At 37.1% G+C, this 19,433-nt stretch overlaps 1 protein-coding gene and 1 long non-coding RNA gene across 2 annotated transcripts in view; one reads left to right on the forward strand and one right to left on the reverse strand.

Moving 5' to 3' along the window:
• The window catches only part of CDK14 (cyclin dependent kinase 14), a 721,193-nt gene that overhangs the window by 679,913 nt on the left and 21,847 nt on the right, over positions 1–19,433 (reverse strand). The window lies entirely within an intron of this gene.
• The window catches only part of LOC140609109 (uncharacterized), a 42,803-nt gene that overhangs the window by 4,869 nt on the left and 18,501 nt on the right, over positions 1–19,433 (forward strand). The window contains exon 2 of the long non-coding RNA XR_012011064.1: positions 14,807–14,902. This is a non-coding gene — a long non-coding RNA (uncharacterized lncRNA). The remainder of the gene's footprint in view (positions 1–14,806; positions 14,903–19,433) is intronic.

The raw sequence follows: 19,433 nt of genomic DNA on the forward strand, positions 1-19,433 counted from the left end.
ACAAGAGATCATGACACTCCCTTCCTCACTCTACTGTGCCTAACTATAAGCCGTCCTTTGCCTAAATATATACCTCACCAGCTCTGAGTCCCTGAATCTGTTCAGATAATTGCAATATCCCACTTCAGGAAAAGAATTGAGAAAGTGATTTTATCACCCATGATGTCTGAAAACCTTGCACCAACCTCAGTATCTTGGTGCTTTATGAATGAGGTTTCATTGCCTCATCTTGCCAAGGGTACCATCTATTTGCCAGAGATGTAGCCCCAGCTCTGGCTGACTTGGAACCAGCAGTCTCACACACTCCTGACATAACAATCGTCTCATTCATCATCTGCCCAAACCACTTTTGGCTGATGACTGTGTGCTATCTCAGACAAAATGGAAACAGTCAAAAGGAAATTTAGACTCCATATTCACATTTACTCCAATGCCTTCACTCTCATTCTCTGTTTTTCTGCCTGTTGCTATAGAGGAATTATTCATGCTCCTATTCAAAAATCAAATCTTCTGCAAGGGCACTAGATCTTGAACCTTCCACATCTCTCCAAAAGCATTGCTCCAACAACTCTCCTCTTCTCCTCTTCACCCATGTGCTGCTGACTCCTAAATTTATATTTCCAGTTTGTACTTCTCCCCTCAACTCCAGTCAAATATATAAAAATACCTATTCAACATCTCCAAACAGTGGCAAATAAACATTTTATCTCTATATGTTCAAAATTTCTGATCTTTCTCCCAAAAAATCAACCCAGGGAGGTTCACATCAAAACGCATAGTAATTAAAATGACAAAAGTAAAAAAAAAATGACAAAAGTAGTGATAGAGAATTTTAAAAGCAGCAAAAGAAAATACAGCAGTTATATACAAGGGAAACCCCAAAAAGGTACCCACTGGTTTTTCAGCAGAAATTTTTCAGGCCAGAAAAGAATGGCATGATATATTCAAAGTGCTGATAAGAAAAAATCAGCAGCCAAGAAAACTCTATTTAGCAAGTCTATCATTCAGAATTGAAGAGATACAGAGTTTTTCAGACAAACAAGAGATAAAGGAATTCATGACCACTAAACCAGCCCTACATGACTCTTAGAGTGAAAAGTAAAGACCATAAGCAAGAGTTAAAAAAGCAGGAAACACGAAAGCAGTAAAAAGAAGTGTATTTGTAAAAATCAGTCACAGGACTCACAAAATAAAAGGATATAAAGTATGATATCATTTAACTATAACATGAGGAGGAGAGGAGTAAAGAGTGGGTTCAAACTAAAGCGATCATCAACTTAATAGACCATTATATATGGAAGATGTTATATACAAACCAAATTGTAACCACAAATTAAAAATCAGTAAAAGATATGCAAAAAATAGAGAGAAAGGGATCCAAGTATATCACTAAAGAAAGTCAGCTAATCATGAGAGAAGAGAGTAAGATAAGAAAGGACAGAGAAAAACTACAAAAACAACCATAAAACAAGTAAAATACCTACCTCTCAATGATTACTTTCAATGTAAGTCGACTAAACACAACATTCCAATCATACGACATAGGGTGACAGAATGGATAAAAAAAAAAAAAAAAAAAAAAAACCAGACCCATCAATATGCTGCCTATAAGAGACTCCTTTCAGAACTAAAGACACATGTAGATTGAAAATGAAGAGATGGGGACACCTGGGTGGCTCAGTGGTTGAGCAATCCCTGAATCCCAGGATCGAGTCCCATGTCAGGCTCCCTGCATGGAACCAGCTTCTCTCTCTGCCTATGTCTCTGCCTCTTTCTCTCTGTGTCTCTCATGAACAAATAAATAAAATCTTAAAAAAAAAAAAGAAAGTGAAGGATGAAGAAACGTTTATCAGCCTGATATGGGGCTGGATCCCAGGATCCGAGATCATGACCTAAAGCAGAATATTTGAATATTACCAGCAATGAAATTGAATCAGTAATCAAAAATTCCCAACAAACAAAAGTCCAGGGCCAGATGGTTTCATAGGTGAATTATACCAAACATTTAAAGAGGAGTTAATACCTTTTCTTCTCAACTATCTCAAAAAAATAGGAAAAGAAGGAAAACTTCCAAATTCATTCTGTAAGGCATGCTGATACCAAAACCAGACAAAGACTCAACCAAAAAAGAGAACTAGGGGTCAATATCTCTGATGAACATAGATGTAAAAATCCTCAACAAAATATTAGCAAACCTAATTCAACAATATATTTTTAAAAATCATGCACCATGTTCAAGTGGGATTGATTCCCAGGATGCAAAGGTGGCTCAATATTCACAAATCAATTAATGTGATACATCATATCAATAAGAAAAAGGATAAAAACCATATGATCATTTCAATAGATTCGGAAAAAATACTTGACAAAGTACAACATCCATTTATGATAAAAACCTTCAACAAAGTAGGTTCAGAAGGAAAATATCTCAACACAATAAAGGCCATATATGAAAAACTCACAATGACCATCATACTCAATGTGAAAAACTGAGAGCTTTCCCCCTAAGACCAGGAACAAGACAAGAATGTCCACTCTCATCACTTTTATTCAACATAGTACTGGAAGTCCTAGCCGCAGCAATCAGTTTTTGTTAAAAGGAATAAAAGGCATCCAAATTGGTAAGCAAGGAATACAATTTTCACTATTTGCAAATGACATTATAGCCTATATAAAAAACCCTAAAGGCTCCACCAAAACCACTAGAGCTGATAAATAAATTCGGTAAAGTTGCAGGATAAAAAAAATCAATGTATAGATATCCATTGCATTTCTATACATTAATAATAAAACAACAGAAAGAAACTAAGAAAGCAATCCCATTTAGTTGTACCAAAAAGAATAAAATAGGGATCCCTGGGTGGCGCAGCGGTTTGGCGCCTGCCTTTGGCCCAGGGCACAATCCTGGAGACCCGGGATCGACATCGGGCTCCCGGTGCATGGAGCTTGCTTCTCCCTCTGCCTGTGTCTCTGCCTCTCTCTTTCTCTCTCTCTGTGACTATCATAAATAAATAAAAATTTTAAAAAAGATAACATTATAAAAAAAAGAATAAAATACCTAGGAATAAACTTAACCAGAGAGATGAAAGACCTGTACTCTGAAAATTATAAAACATTGATTAAAGAAATTGAAGGTGACACAAACAAATGGAAAGATGCTCATGGACTGGAGAGCAAATATTGTTAAAATGTCCATACTACTGAAAGCGATCTACAGATTTAATGCAATCCCTATCAAAATACCAACAGCATTTTCCCACAGAACTAGAATAAATAATCCTAAATTTGTATAGAACCACAAAAGACCCAGAATAGCCAAAACAGTCTGGGGAAAAAAAAAGCTGGAGGTATCACAATTCCAGATTTCAAGTTATACTACAAAGCTGTAGTAAACAAAACAGTATGATACTGGCACAAAAATAGATACATAGATTAATGGAATAGAATAGACAGCCTAGAAACAAATCCATGATTATATGGTCAATTAATCTTTGACAAAAGAGGCAAGAATATGCAATGGGAGATAGTTTCCTCAACAAATGGTGCTGGGGAAAATGGACAGTGACATGCAAAAGAATGAAACTGGACCATTTTCTTATGCTATACACAAACATAAGCTCAAAATGGATTAAAGATCTAAATGTGAGACCTGAAATCATGAAAATCCTAGAACAGAGCACAGGCAGTAATTGCTCTTACATTGGCCATAGCAATATTTTTCTAGATAGGTCTCCTGAGGCAAGAGAAATACAAGCAAAAATGAACTGTTAGGACTACATCAAAATAAAAAGCTTCTGCAAGGTGACAGAAACAACCAATAAAACTAAAAGATAACCTGCTGAATGGCAGAAGATAATTGCAAATGACATATTCGTTAAAAAGTTAGTATCCAAAATGTATCAAGAACTTTTAAAACTCAGTACCCCAAAAACAAATAATCCAGTTAAAATGGGCAGAAGACATAGATAGTTCTCTAAGAAAGACATACAGATGGCCAACAGACACATGAAAAAATGCTCAACATCACTCATCATCAGGAAAATGCAAATCAACATCACCTCACACCTATCAGAATGGCTAAAATAAAAAACACAAGAAATGGGATCCCTGGGTGACGCAGCAGTTTGGCGCCTGCCTTTGGCCCAGGGCGCGATCCTGGAGACCCGGGATCGAATCCCACATCGGGCTCCCGGTGCATGGAGCCTGCTTCTCCCTCTGCCTATGTCTCTGCCTCTCTCTCTTTCTCTCTCTGTGACTATCATAAATAAATAAAAATTAAAAAAAAAAACACACACACACAAGAAACAAGTGTTGGCAAGGATGTAGAGAAAAATGAACTCTTTGGCACTGTTGGTGGGAATGCATATTGACCCAGCCACTGAAAAAACAGTATGGGGTTTCCTCAAAAAGTTAAAAATAAAACTACCCTATGATCCAGTAATCTCACTATCAGGCATTTACCCTCAAAATACAAAAATACTAATTCAAAGTGATACATGCACACCTATGTTTTATTGCAGCATTACTTACAATAGCCATATTATGGAAGCACTCAATTGTCCATCAGCTAAGAGCAGCCCTGGTGGCTCAGCGGTTTAGCACCACCTTCAGCCCAGGGTGTGATCCTAGAGACCCCGGATCAAGTCCCACGTTGGGTTCCCTGCATGAAGCCTGCTTGTGTCTCTGCCTCTCTCTCTCTCTGTGTCTCTCATGAAAAAATAAAATCTTTTTTAAAAATTGTCCATGAACTAATAAACAGATAAAGAAGAAAGAAGAGGTAGTGTGTGTGTGTGTGTGTGTGTATATATATATATATATATATATATAAAATATAATAATATATATAATATATATTATTCAGCCTTAAAAAAGAATGAAATCTTTTCATTTGCAAGGACATGGATGGATCTAGAGAATATAATCGTTAAGTGAAATAGGTCAGTCAGAGAAAGATAAATACAATATGATTTCACTTATATGTGGAATTTAAGAAACAAAACAAATGAACAAAGGGAAAAAAAGAGAGAGAGAACCAAGAAACAGACTCTTAACTATAGAGAACAAACTGAGAGTTACCCGAGGGAAAGTGGGTGGGGAATGGATGAAATAGGTAAAGTGGATTAAGAGTACACTTATCGGGCAGCCCCAGTGGCTCAGCAGTTTAGCACTGCCTTTAGTCCAGGGCCTCATCCTGGAGACCTGGGATCGAGTCCCATCCATGGGCTCCCTGTATGGAGCCTACTTCTCCCTCTGCCTGTGTCCCTGCCTCTTTCTCTCTCTCTCATTCTCTTTTTGTCTGTCATGAATGAAAAAAAAAAAAAAAAGAGTATACTTATCACGATGAGTAATAAGCAATGTATAGATTGTTGAATCACCTGAAACTAATATAACATTGTATGTTAAGTATACTGGAATTAAAATTTTAAATGTAATAAAAATAATAAATAAAAAGTAAAGACTGACGTCAGTCAGTCAAACCAGGTAACACCTCTGTTCGTAACCTTCCATCTTACTTAGAGTAATACCCCAGCCTTTTTTTTTTTTTTTTTTACCCCAGCCTTTTATAAAAAGCTGATGCCTATGTGATCTGACACTTCCCTACCTTGCCTCTCTGGCATCATCTACTATTAGTGTCCTCGTGTTTTTAGGCTACATGCTGGCATCCTTGTTGTTTCTCAGATACATTAGGTATGCTGTCATCTCAGAGCCTTTATGGTGGCTGGAACACACCTCCTCCAGATAGCCTGCTGGTTAACCCCCTCAGGTCCTCCAAGTTTTTGCTTAGATGGCATCTTCTCAATGAGGCTTAATCTGAAACACCTCAGAGAATATTGGAACCCAAATCCCTTCATATCAGCAATCCCAATTTCCTTACTATCCAAGAAATTGTATTACCTAAAACATTGTATGATTTACTTATATTACTGCTTTCTTCCTTTCTCTGGTCCACCAGAATATAAGCACCACAGAATAGGGTTTGTTTTTTTTTTTGTTGTTGTTGTTTTTTGTCTCCTTTGTTTACTGATATAACCCAAACATTACAATAGTGCCGAACACATAGTAGGTGCTCAATAAATACTTTTAAAGCTATATCCCAAAATCATTTATCGTCTTAGTTCTGGTTTTATATTGCAAGTTCCTTCTAGAAATCTCTACCTGAATGTCCCTTTACACACCTTAAACTCAGCATGTCCAAGTCAGAGTCATCTTCCTACAGGGACCAAGGACAAGCCACCCTAAAATGGGCCACTTTGGCATATAGATTATTTTGAGCTGAAATCAATCAAGACCATACAGGCTTGAGAGAAACATTTGCCTTTCCCTTAAATACACAGAAGAATCTAAACTAGGGAGTCTCTCCCAGAATAAGGGTTAATATTAATAGCAGGGATAAATTTTATCTGAGTCACCCATTTGTATGGCAGAGCAAATATCTAATTCCCAAATATCTGCTCTTCTTATCATTCTGAGAGGGGCATTCCTTTCCTCTGAAGCCCCAGACCCCTACCTAGTTCAGGATGACATATAGACCTCATGTTGCCTGACTGTCTTTGGAATTTCTGTGTCTGTGTGGATTCCTTGGGCATGCACTATTACATTTGATTTTCTCCTATTAATCTTTCTCATGTCAATTTGATTCCTAGTCCAGCTAGAATGACCCTTGAAGGGGATAGGAATTTTTACACCCTGACATTCTCTATCAAATTTGTTCCTCCTCCTATTTTCTGAATTTGATTCATAGAATTAATATCCATCCAGTCACCTAGGAGAGAAGCCTCAAAGTCATTCCTCATTCTAAGTTTTGGAACAAATTCCTAGCCCTTTCCTAATGCTGGCAGGCGTTAATTGTATTAATTATGATCCTTTAGCCACAAATACACATATTCTTTTTCTTGCCTCAGCCTCTTGCATTAGTCTTTTGTGGATTATTGTCCATTTTTTAGTGCTTAAGCCTGCTAGGCTGCCATAACAAAAGACCACAAGACTAGGGGGTTTAAACAGCATGAGTTTATTTCTCACAGTTCTGGAGGCTGGAAATCCAAACTCAAGGGTTGGCTTCTCCTGAGGCCCTTCTCCTTGGCTTGTAGACACTTTTATCTGTGTCCTCACCTGGCCTTTCCTCTACATGTGCACACTCCTGGGGTATCTTCCTCTTCCCATGAGGACATCAGTCCTGTTGGATTAGGGTCAAACCCTTATGACTTCATTTAACCTAAATTACTCCCTCAAAGTCCTCATCTCCAAATACAGTCACAGTGAGGGGCTAGGACTTCAACATATGAATTTTGGGAGATATAATTCTGTCCCTAACAGTCAGGCATCATGTTTTTCCCTCATTATGTGATTCATTCTTTGTCCTTTAGAATTACTTCTGTCAAAAAAGTTCATTCCTTGTGCACATGCAAGGTTTGTTCTTTTCTTTCTCCTTCGCATTTTTTTCCAAATCATCTTCACTCTTCACTCATTTTCCAATCATCAGCCTTTATCAAAAGCAAATGTTATTAAAAGTTTATCAATATTAAAAACTATTAAACCTATTAAAATTGTTTTTTCAGCTCTTTCACAGCTTCTGCATTTATCAGGTAGATAGAATTAGTGTTTGTATAACATTTTTAAAATAGAGAAAAATAGCTCTTTTAGGTTTTGATCCCCAATTTCAGCGTGTAGGTAGTGGGAGGAGTGGGGGTCTCCCAACACAAGAAAACAATGCTCTGGACAGCAGCTAAGTTTCTACAATTCAGCTCAATTCTGACACTATCTACCCAGAGATAGCATCAGATTCCATAGGTTAAGGGTTCAGTCCTACAAGACTCTCCCACGAACTTCAGATACCAATCACAAACCCAAGTTATCACCTGTGCCTCTGACCAGCCATAAATGACAGGTTCCTACAACCTCCCTCTTGAGTTTAATAATTTGCTAGAGCAGCTCACAGATCTCAGAAACAATTTACTAGATCACTCAGGATGCAATTCAGGAACAGCCAGAAGGAAGAGATGCATAGGGCACAGCATGGAGAAAGAACACAGAGCTTCCATGCCCTCCCCATGCATGCCTCTCTCCCCAAATCTCCATAGGTTCACCAACCTGGGAGCTCTTTGAACCCGGTCCTTTTGAGTTTTTACAAAAGACTTCATGACATAGGCATGACTGATGAAATTTCGGCCATTTGCAATTGATTTAACTTCCAGCCCATCTCCCTTCATTAGAGGTGGGAGTGAGGAGAAATGGAAGTAAAAGTTCCAACCTTCTAATCCTAGGGTTGGATCTCCTGGCTACCAGCCCCATCCCTAGGTGAGGTCTAAAAATCACCTTATTAACATAACAGAAGACAAATTTTCGTTGTTCTTTTCCTTACTTAGGAAATTCCAAGGGTCTAGGGAACTCTGAGCCAGAAATATGGATGAAGACCAAATATTTATTTATCATAAATCATAATATCACAACAGCCAACACTCAAAAAAAATGCACATCCCTAAATTATTAATATGATTGCTAATGCCACCTGCTGGTGGCAACAGAAACATGTTTTCAGCTGGGATAATAACTGCTCAGATCTACCAAAGTATATATGTGGAACATTTAAAGTAAAGGAACCTCCATATTATCTTTCTTGACCTTCTGTCTTCCTTCTTTCTGTATTAGTCAAGACTCCAACAAGAGGGTTAAATGAAGAGAAGTCAATTAGGGGACTGAATAGTGAGCTGTGAGCAGGAATAACAAGAACAAAGGATGGTGAAACACTGGGGGACTACCAACAAAGGGAAGCTATTACCAGTCTTGGAACTGAAGAGGCAACGTGGGACCAGAGAGAGGCCATAATCTGGAAAGACCTGGAGAGGGACTGGCTATAAGAGCTGTAGTCATAGAGTAGGGGAAACATAGTTTGAAGCTGAGAAAGTAGAGGGAATAAATACCCCAACCTCTCTTTTCTACTATCTGTCTTCCTGAAGCCAGAGGAACAAAGAAAGTCAAGTAAGGCGATCATAGAGGTCAGGCAGAGAAGGTAAGGGTGGAGAATGGGCTTGGAAGGTTGACTGGTAAATAACCAGCATACCCTTCCTTCACAAAATGAAATGTCTTCTCCTTTGATTTATAAATCTGTGTGCGTATATGTATATATTTGCATATTAATCCCAGATTGAGTTCTTAGACGTCTCATTCATGGTTGTAAGTTTTCCAATATCCATATATATACAGGAGGAACTCCAGAAATAAACATTTTTACATAAATAAATGAATGAATGAATACTTATTATCTGTCCGCTGGCTTAAAAACCTTGCTGTAGGGATCCCTGGGTGGCTCAGTAGTTTAGCGCCTTCCTTCGGCCCAGGGCATGATCCTGAAGACTTAGGATGGAGTTCCATATCAGGCTCCCTGCATGGAGCCTACTTCTCTCACTGCCTGTGTCTTTGCCTCTCTCTCTTTCTGTATTTGTGTCTCTCATGAATAAATAAATAAAATCTTAAAAAAAAAAAAACTTGCTGTGTGTAAAAAGGGCAAATGTACCATGTTTTATCTTATGTCTTAATGCCCAGTGAATTGCATCTGGTTCCTGAATACAATAAGGCAAACACGATAGTTCTTCCTGATCCCCACCTGTAAGTTTATGTGAGCAATAAATTTAAATAGATTCTAAGAGAGTTTCCCCCGTGGTTTGGCTTTTAAAAACAAAATTTGCTGCATATTTTTTTAAAATAAGACTAGCTCTCTTATCTTTGCTTCTAGATTTACAAATTTACACTTTTGAATGGAAATGATGAATTGAGTTTATTTTCAAAAGAAGCACTAAAGTCAATACTTAAAGCATTCAAATGGAGTCTCAAAGCTGGACTTTAATAACTAAACAGCTTGTTGAAGGCCAGCAGATGAAAAGTCTCCAAGATACTACAGATTGATTAGCGAGCACTATGAAAGCCAAAATCTATGTCCCTACCCAACACACAGAAATTATGTTTATGGTGACTGATATTCTTTTGTTCTGACTATTATACCTGTCAATATCTGAGCTGTGGAAGTTCTCTGAAATGACATTTGAGATAAATATGCAAGTGTATTCATCACTTGCTATCTAATTACTATAGTTGGCTTAATGACAAGGTTGCATCAGCTTTTCAGTAGTATGGCAATAGTAGAGCAGATAGTTCTCCAAATGTCATATTCCTTTTTCATGCCCAACCAGGGAAAAGACAGCATGGTGGAGATTGTTTTCTTGTATTTTGTTGTTCTAGAAAAGGAATGTTTATAAGCTATCAGACATTTTTGAGGGCACATATAACACAAAAGAGACATTTTGCTGGAAAATGTACATTCTGCTTGGTTATTGTTGTTAACTGCATTGTTCAGCAAATGTTCCACTATACTGAGTTTCAGGCATCAGTTGAATTATATTATGGTGAAATTTGTGATTAAGGTAAGCTAACTCAAAATGACAAGCCAAGGGCTTTTAAAATCCACATTTCAATGAAATCTGGCAGCACAAAAACAGCTGCTCTAAGTCTGCTCCTCTAATATTTCAAAGGAAGAATAGCAATGGATTTCTGATACCATATGTGCCAACTGCAGAAATTCTAGAACAGCCTGAGAGACCTGGGTGAAAGGTCACACTCTACCTTATACAGATGGCATGTTTAATTATTAAAGAGCAATTTTAATCATTTAATCATTCCAGACCCTGAAATGAAAGGTCTTCTCGGGTATCTTGAAGCTTGCTGCAACCTAAACTCTGCTGTCTATAGAAGAGCCAGTAAATAGCATATGTGATTTCATATCCTAACTTGATTTATATTTTCATGTGAGTTAATTTTGTTTTGCAGGCTCTGAAAGGTACTTTGTAGAAAAAAAAAAAAAACTGAAGGTCATGTCTTTGGCAGAGAATTTGTCTACCCCTTGCAGGCAAATTAAATCTAAATCTTTGCTTCAGACTTAAATCAGACTCAATCCTCAGCAGGATGGCTAAGTGGCCCCTTTTTTCAGCAGAACTGTTTGCAGCTCTGCTGGAAAATTGTGCATCTAGCTTCAGAAAGTTTTATGTGAAAATCTCCTTAGCTCTTGTTAATTACAAAAATAAATAAATAAACAACCCCAGCAAAGTGTCTGATACCGAGTGTTCAGTAAATGTTAGGCCCTTCCTTCATCCTCTCAGCAAATGCATACATGCACACATTCACACACATATTGGAGTTCAAATTTATATAATTTGGTGAGCATCATGGAATAAAGTCAAGGATAATTCTACCAAAGGACAAAATCAAATGCAAATCTTGGAATTAGTTTTTTTTTTAAAGATTTTTACTTATTTATTCATGACAGACAGAAAGAGAGAGAAAGGCAGAGACACAGGCAGAGGCAGAAGCAGGCTCCATGCAGGGAGCCTGATGTGGGACTCGATCCCGGGTCTCCAGGATCACACCCTGGGCTGAAGGCAGCGCTAAACTGCTGGGCCACCTGGGTTGCCCAGTATGTTTGTTAAAATAAGAAAATTCTGTAACTAAGCCAATAATATTAGCAAATATTTATTGATAACTTATATGTCAGGCACTGTACTAAGCTCTTTACATGTTAATATTCATAATAGTTCAGATGGAAAAGTGCTATAATAACCTCCATTTTACAAATGAGGAAACTGAGGTACAGAGAAGTTAAGAGACCCGTGAGTTCATATAGCTTATTAACAGAGCCAGGATGCCAAACTAAGTCACTGAAAGTTCAAAACCCATGATTATGTCAATATCCTCCAGCTAAAGACCACCAGGAATACACCTGAAGTTGAACACATTGGGTATATTTCTTAGTACAGAGCAGGAAGATGCACAACATGGGAAAATGTGGGGGATCTCAGTAAGAGGGTATCTGAAATGAGTTATTAAAGGATTTGACCTTGTGTTTGAGGAAGGGCTTAAAGAAGTGAGACTTTCCTCTGGATTGCATACTCTCAGGAAATGAGGGTAATACTATGATTGGGTATCTTTATAAATCTTACAAAGGAAAAGGGAAGACTGGAGACCTATAAGTTATTGGCTATTAGCAGCAACGGTAACTCAGGTTAGCTAGGATAGGGATATAGAGGGTCACCAGAAAGTAGTAGAAGAATCAGATTTGAATTGAGGTGGTCCCACTGGGTGTTATTCTGTATGTTGGCAAATTGAACACCAATAAAAAATAAATTTATTATTAAAAAAAAATGAATTGAGGTGGTCCATTCCGGAGGCTGTAGAGGCAAAGACAACAGGAGCAGCAATAGAAGCAAAACAAGGACAATGGGAGAGATGTTTTAGGGAGAAACTTCCTTGGCTGTGTAGTCGAGTTGAGGCATCAAAGAGGGAGACAGGCACCACAGAACTCCCTTAGGAGAGCTAGCTAACTGCTCTAAGAACAGTCTGAAGTTTAAAAAAAAAAAAAAAAAAAAGTCCCTTTAGAGGGCTTTTTTGCTTTCCTGGAAGGCATCTAGCTCAGCCTACCCATAAGTGACCACCAAGCAGACTCTTATCAGTTTTAAAAGCTTTAGCCTCAGGGCACCTGGGTGGTTCAGTCGGTTAAGCATCTGACTCTTGATTTCAGCTCAGGTCAGGATCAAGGGATTGAGGCCCTGGGTTGGGCTCTACACTCAGCACAGAGTCTGCTTGTCCCTCCCCCTCTGCTCCTCCACCCATTGGCATGCTTTTTCTCTTTAAGATAGATAGATAGATAGATAGATAGATAGATAGATAGATAGATAGATGATAGATAGATAGATAGATAGATAGATAGATAGATAGATAGATAATCTTTAAAAGGCTTAGGCCCATTTTTTTCATGTCTGTGATACAGCTACTTTCTTCAAGAGGACTCAGGTCCATGCTAGCAGGCTGATGTCTTCAGTGGACTTGATGGAGGCTCCCCTCCATGCATCCTTAGGACCACTTTCGGAGGAGTGATCTCCTTCTGGGGTCTGAGACCTCTTTAATGCCACTACCAAGAGACTCTGCCAGGAGACTGATGCTTTGGGCTTTGATAAAAGCATGTGACAGAGGAATGAAATGAGTATCTATTGTGTCCTCCTGTACAGCAATTCTCCCCTTTACTTGGAAAAGGAAATTCTGATTTCCTTTGGGAAATCCCTTTCCCTAGCACATATAGTCTTAGAAGGACATGAAAATGGAGGTACCCTCCCTGCTACCATTCCTCAGTCCACCAGAAACACATACCAAGGAGGTGCCACACAGCATGAGTCAGGAAATCAGTCTCTTCCAGGAGTCTGAATCTTGAGTGGAGTAACACAGACACGAATATGTGTAGAGCTGACAAGGGCAGGTCTCTGCAGATACTATCTACTAATTTCTTTCCCTTAATGAACTGACCTACTAGAATATTTCTCATAACTTTTTGCCCAAGTTTGTCAATTCCTATTATTTGTATTCAAAGAAGCCTAACTGACACATAAAGTTTGATAATGTCTTCTATTGAGCAAAGTTTTGGAAAAATGTCCTTTAACGATGTCAGTTCAAAATGTGAAAAGCACTGGTTCCCAGTTCACATGGAAACCAGAGTATGCTTTCCCAGGAGACTTGCTTTATTAAGACTACTGGTCTTGGGTGGCTTAGTAGTTTAGCACTGCCTTCACCTTCAGCCCAGGACATGATCCTGGAGACCCTGGATCGAGTCCCACGTTGGGCTCCCTACATGGTTCCTGCTTCTCCCTCTGCCTGTGTCTCTGCCTGTGTCTCTGCCTCTCTCTCTCTTTCTCTCTCTCTCTCTTTCTCTCTGTCTCTCATGAATAAATAAATAAAATCTTAAAAAAAAAAAAAAAAAAGACTACTGGTCTTTTGCCCAGTACTGATAGGTGGCCAGAATAAATGCCCACAAAGACAGTGGATCTTTGACCTTGATTTTTGTTATCTGACTCTAACTTTTCTTCTTGATGGGAACAGATGATGTTGAATTCACATCTCATCAGCTACTTGTTTTATTAAAAAACAAAAAGAGAACATCTTTATTTCAATTTACAGAGAAATCTGAAAAGGAGCTTCTTAAATCTAAAGACTATTTCTCCAAAAGTGCGCTGTTCTATAAAATCTTAGATAATGATAAGTGGGATAATACACTCTTCTTGAAATAAAAGTGATTCATATGCTTCCAGTTTTTGAAGCTTGTAGCGCTCCAGTTGAAGTCACACCAAGCAATCCTCTGAGAATAAAGCCTTAGGGTAACAGCAAGAAAAGAACATGGTTATAACTACACCTTTTAAAAAACATGCAGAATGGGGGAAATAAGGCATTTCCTGAATATCTGCATTTGAATATATGCTTGTAGATACTGGAGAATTATTTTATTTTAGAAATCAGATATCCTGGGAGCTTTTTATTCTGTAAAGTAGCAGGTCACTGAGAAATACGATCACTTAAAAATGCTTTCTTGTAGTTATTTTCAGATGATTGCTCACATGGGAAATCCAAGAGACTCTACAAGCTATTAAAACTAATAAACGAGTTCAGAAAGTTTCCTTGATCCCAAACCAATAGTGTTCTCATATACTAGTTATGATCAATTAGAAAATGTAACTGAAATGAAGATCCCATCCACAGTATTACAAAAACTAAAGGTATAAATCTATTAGCTTACAATATCAACATAAATCCCAAAACAGCACTATGTATAAAAAACCAAATTAAATAATGGTAATATAAGATATTTATATAAATGATAAAATTTACCTTTTTATATAAATACCAAAAAATCTTATATTTAGAACATGTAAATGCAAAAGAACTATATAAATATTTATGGATTAATATACAAAATTTAGGTTTCTGGTTTTATCTCTAGGTAATGCAAGAAAAGAATGGGATTAGAAAAACACTGGGACTTTATTGCTGAGAAAATTCTGAAGCAAACACGGCAAAATGTTAAGATGTATCATAGGTGAGTTATTATTACCCTCTTTAAAAGACCATAATTATTCTCTATAACTTTATATTTCATAACAAAATGTTTAAAATACTATTTTAACTGTGAGGAACAGAACATTTTTCTTTTTGTTCTCTTGTGCCAAGTGGAGAATTTGAGAATGAAATAAAAATCAATCTGAATGTGTGAATGGGTTTGTTGTTCTCAGAAACGTGAAGTTACCAATTAGCCAGACACAAAGTTATGCATGAGACAACTCAGAACCTATATGACCAAAGTCCATGCTCTTTAAATAAACATCCTTCTACACTTCCTCTTATGGAAGAACTTCTCCCTCAAGTTTTTATAAAACAGAGGTGGTAATACTGGCTCTGGAGGGGAAATGTCCTGAATCTTGGTGTCAATTTTACCACTACTAGGTGACCTTGGAGAAGTTACTTTCTCATGTCTTCATTTGTAAAATGTGGGTATTCAGTTTCACTTTCTCCCTGGCTTGTTATGCAGAGGAATGAAGTAACATATATATACAAAACCGATGACTGTTACAGAAATGTTAGAGGATTCTATGTACAGTTTTCACTGATTTCTGGATTGAATTTCAGGAAAAGCCAAATATAATTGTCGGGAAGTGTAAATAGAATCACATTTTGGAGAAAAGGAGTAGACTTTACCTAACATTAAAAGTCTTTCTATCAGGAAAATGATAATTTGCAAAGAGGACTTAATCTTGTGGATTATCTTTGGAAGAAAATGTACAGAGGTGTTTGTTATTTTAGCACTTTTCCCCTAAGTTACTAGAGAACTTTATTTGAAGAACATCATTCTTCTCTTATCAGACTAAGATATTTGATAGAAATTAAGATCCCTTAGGTTATTATTGTTGGGATAAAGGCTAGCCTCTGAAATTTAATTGGAAAAAGAATGTCAGCTATTTCCTTATTTTTATCCACAGATGTAGAAAGGCAAAGGTTAAAAGCAAGAACTCAGTAGTTCCACTGGGTTTGAATCCAGATTTTGCCACTTATAATTGGATGCCAAATAATTTAACTTCTCTGCTTCAGTCTTTTCCTTATTAAAATGAGGATGATAATGGTACCTACTTTCAGGCTATTGGGCTTTTAGGGAAGACAATCATACCTCCCTCCACAGGTGGACCTAGGTTTTATGGGGCCTGAAGTTTTTATTTTGAAGAGTCTCTTTAAGCACAAGAATTTAACATTATAAATACAAAGTAAGTTATAAAGGTCATAATAGAAAGAGCCCTGAAGCTTAAGCTTTATTAACTTCTTGGTATACCTACCTCTGCTCTCCTCCACTCTCCAGGCCAGGAACCAACGGAGAAAGTAGACACAAAAGTCACAGCTGGAGATCAAAACACAGCCAAGCAATCTCTTATTTACAATTCAAAAATCCAAAAAGTTCTAAAAGCCAAAAGTGTTTTCATAACTCACTTGGCAGAAAGATCCAGTATCATCTGAACTCATTTGGCAGTAAAATCTGATCTGATGTGTTATGGTCTTAATTTATCCCACTCAGTGTGAATATTTGTACCTTTTAGTGCAGAAATAATAATGCTTGACAATGGAGAGTTGTCTCAGAAACCATAAATGAACCATATAACCTTTCTAAAATCCGAAAATTCCTAAAGTTTGAAACCCACCCACCTGGTCCCAGGAGTTTCAGATAAGGGATTGTGGACAGTGTCATGTTTATTACTGACAAAGCTGAATTGAAGAATCCAACAGAACTCCAGAAATACTAGGGCAGAGCTCTCCAGAGCAAGCTTAGTATGCAGAGGGACAGAGAAACCCACCCCCCACTTTCCTGGCCAGGAGCACAAGCCTCCCCGGGGAAGGAGCTCCAGTTGCCTTTCTTTCTCTCAAATTTACCAATTCTCCCAAACTTGTCAAGAGGAGGGAGACATTACTACGGAGGCAGATTTGAGAAGCTCAAAGAACTACTCCCAAATGTTTCCCTCCTAGGGAGTCACGGAGAAACATGGGAAGCAAGAATAAATGTTCCCCCACTAACAATGGGGTAATTTTGAAGATTAATAGAACCAGGACTTAAAGAGTTTAGCTTTGTTCCTGACCCACAGGAAGCCCCAGGCCTATTGTCACAGGTAAACCTCCTGCACCTGAGTTAATTTCCCTCTGGGCTCAATCTCAGGACGATGTGACCCTTTCCAACTCTAGTCTCTTTCTTGGAGGGAGGTGGGGGTTAAGGGAGCTGCTTAGAAAAGTCAGTATCACCCTCAAGAAGAGTGCCGGTCCTTAAGGGCTAGATATCATGTTATCACTCTTTGTTCTGATTTCTTTGCTCATTTATTTTACATTTTACGTTATCTGGCTGCATTTTATTTATCTTTAAACTTTGTGAATTTTTTAAAAAAGATTTCATTTATTTATTTATTCATGAGAGACATAGAGAGAGAAGCAGAGAGACAGACAGAGGGAGAAGCAGGCTCCTTGCAGGGAGCCTGATGCAGGACTCCATCCCAGGATCAGGATCACGCCCTGAGCCAAAGGCAAACGCTCAACTGCTGAGTCACCCAGGCATCCCAAACTTTGTGAATTTTTACTAACTACTTTAAATAATTTCTGGAACAGAGTGAGTATGATTATATAAATAATTTTTAAGTAATTCAGAGAACAACAGAAGTGTTCACTACTTATTCCACATAAGATATAGATGAAATTAGCCAAGTATGGAGGAGAAATTCAAGGATTAAGGGTCTTGCATGACTGAAATTTGGTGGAAGAAATAACATTCATGTCAGATATTTTTGTATCCAATTATCTTCTGGCTCCATGAAACAGAAATTTCTCCTTTTAAATATATTTTTTTTTCCTTTTAAATATATTAATGGAGTATATCATCTTATTTTATAAGAAACGTCTGATAAATCAAACTTTTAAAGAATGAAATAGGTCAGTGGAGTGGGGAACAGAGAGAAGGGCAGTGCTAGGCCTTTGGATGAATAAAACAAACTATACGAAATCATACTTAAAGTACATTATGGAAATTTATATGCAGGAATTAGTTTTTATAATTTTTTTACTTTTTATAAGCATAAAGTATTACATATGCATTATAGATGGATTAAAAATAGAAATTAATATGAAAGAAAACAAAAAAAGCTACCCAAATCCTTCAACTCCAAGATCATTAACAATTAGGTGCATCTCTATCCAATCTTTTTTGTTTGCATAGACATTCTTCTATTTTCTAAAGTGGGATCATATTTTACTTATCATTTTACAATTTGTCTTTTCAGCTAATTATAGATCCTAATTATCTTCCCATTGTAGTAAATACTCCATTAAAATAATTCAGATAGCATAATATATATTCATAGCGATATGTTCAAATAGAGAATTGTACAGAAACAAAATCAAAATTCTGCTCATCTTGCTAATATCTCATTTTAAATATGACATAAAACTAAAATTGTAAAAGGAAAAATTGTTATACTGACTACATAAAAATGTAAAACATTGCAAAGTAGAAAACAATCACAAAGACTAAACAATGACAAAACAGAAAAATGTTTCCAATGCAAATGACAGATAAATGACTAATTTCCTCAATATGCAAAAACCTTTTACACACATGCACACACAAAACATGCTCAAGAACCAGTAAATTTCTAAAAATGCGATAGATATGTGGATTGGCACCTCACTAATAACTGCAAGTGGCCAAACAAAATAAAAAACAAAAGAAATAAAAAGAAAAAAAAAGCCATAAAAGGAAAAACTGCCCCATTTATAAATAAGTTATAAATAAAACAAAAATGAACACGTTTGACAGGATACATTGTTGAGATGATATGAAGAATTATTCTCATAGTGGAACTATACATTTAAATAGTAAATTGAAATTATTAACATTCTAAATACATACATCCTTTCACTCAGGAATTCCACTACTTGGTCTTTGTCCCTTATGATTAAGTATGCAAAGATATTTGTTTCAGCATTGTATGAATGACAAGATCCCATATTAAATGAATTTAAGGAAAATAAGCATGTGAAACTGGAATTACTGATTTTAACCACTAGATGTCACAATTGTTGCACAAAAATTAAACTATAGCCAGATCAATAGAATTTGAAGATTGGAAAAACTTTCCATATATAGTCATTCACTTTAAAATAATTGGTACTTATAAATGCTTCTCAGTGCAACTCTAAAGCAACTGTCTTGCATATCACAAAGTACTTTACTAAATAGAGCATTTCATAAAGTGATTTTCAATTATCTTTTTTTAAAAGACTGTTATTTATTTGACAGAGAGATAGAGCAAGAGAGCATAAGCAGGGGGAATGGCAGAGGGAAGGGAGAAGCATGCTCTCCACTGAGCAGGGAGCCCCATGCAGGGCTCAATCCCAGGACCCTGGGATCATGACCTAAGCCAAAGGCAAATGCTTAATGGACTGAGCTACCCAGGCAACCCTTCACATTATCTTTTACAAAACATGTTTCCCATAAAGAAGTCTTGGCAAGGTTTCAGATGCTTGATCAGGCTTAAGCTTAAAATGCA

The sequence above is a fragment of the Canis lupus genome, chromosome 18 (genome assembly GCF_048164855.1).
Source record: "Canis lupus baileyi chromosome 18, mCanLup2.hap1, whole genome shotgun sequence".
NCBI lineage: Eukaryota > Metazoa > Chordata > Mammalia > Carnivora > Canidae > Canis > Canis lupus.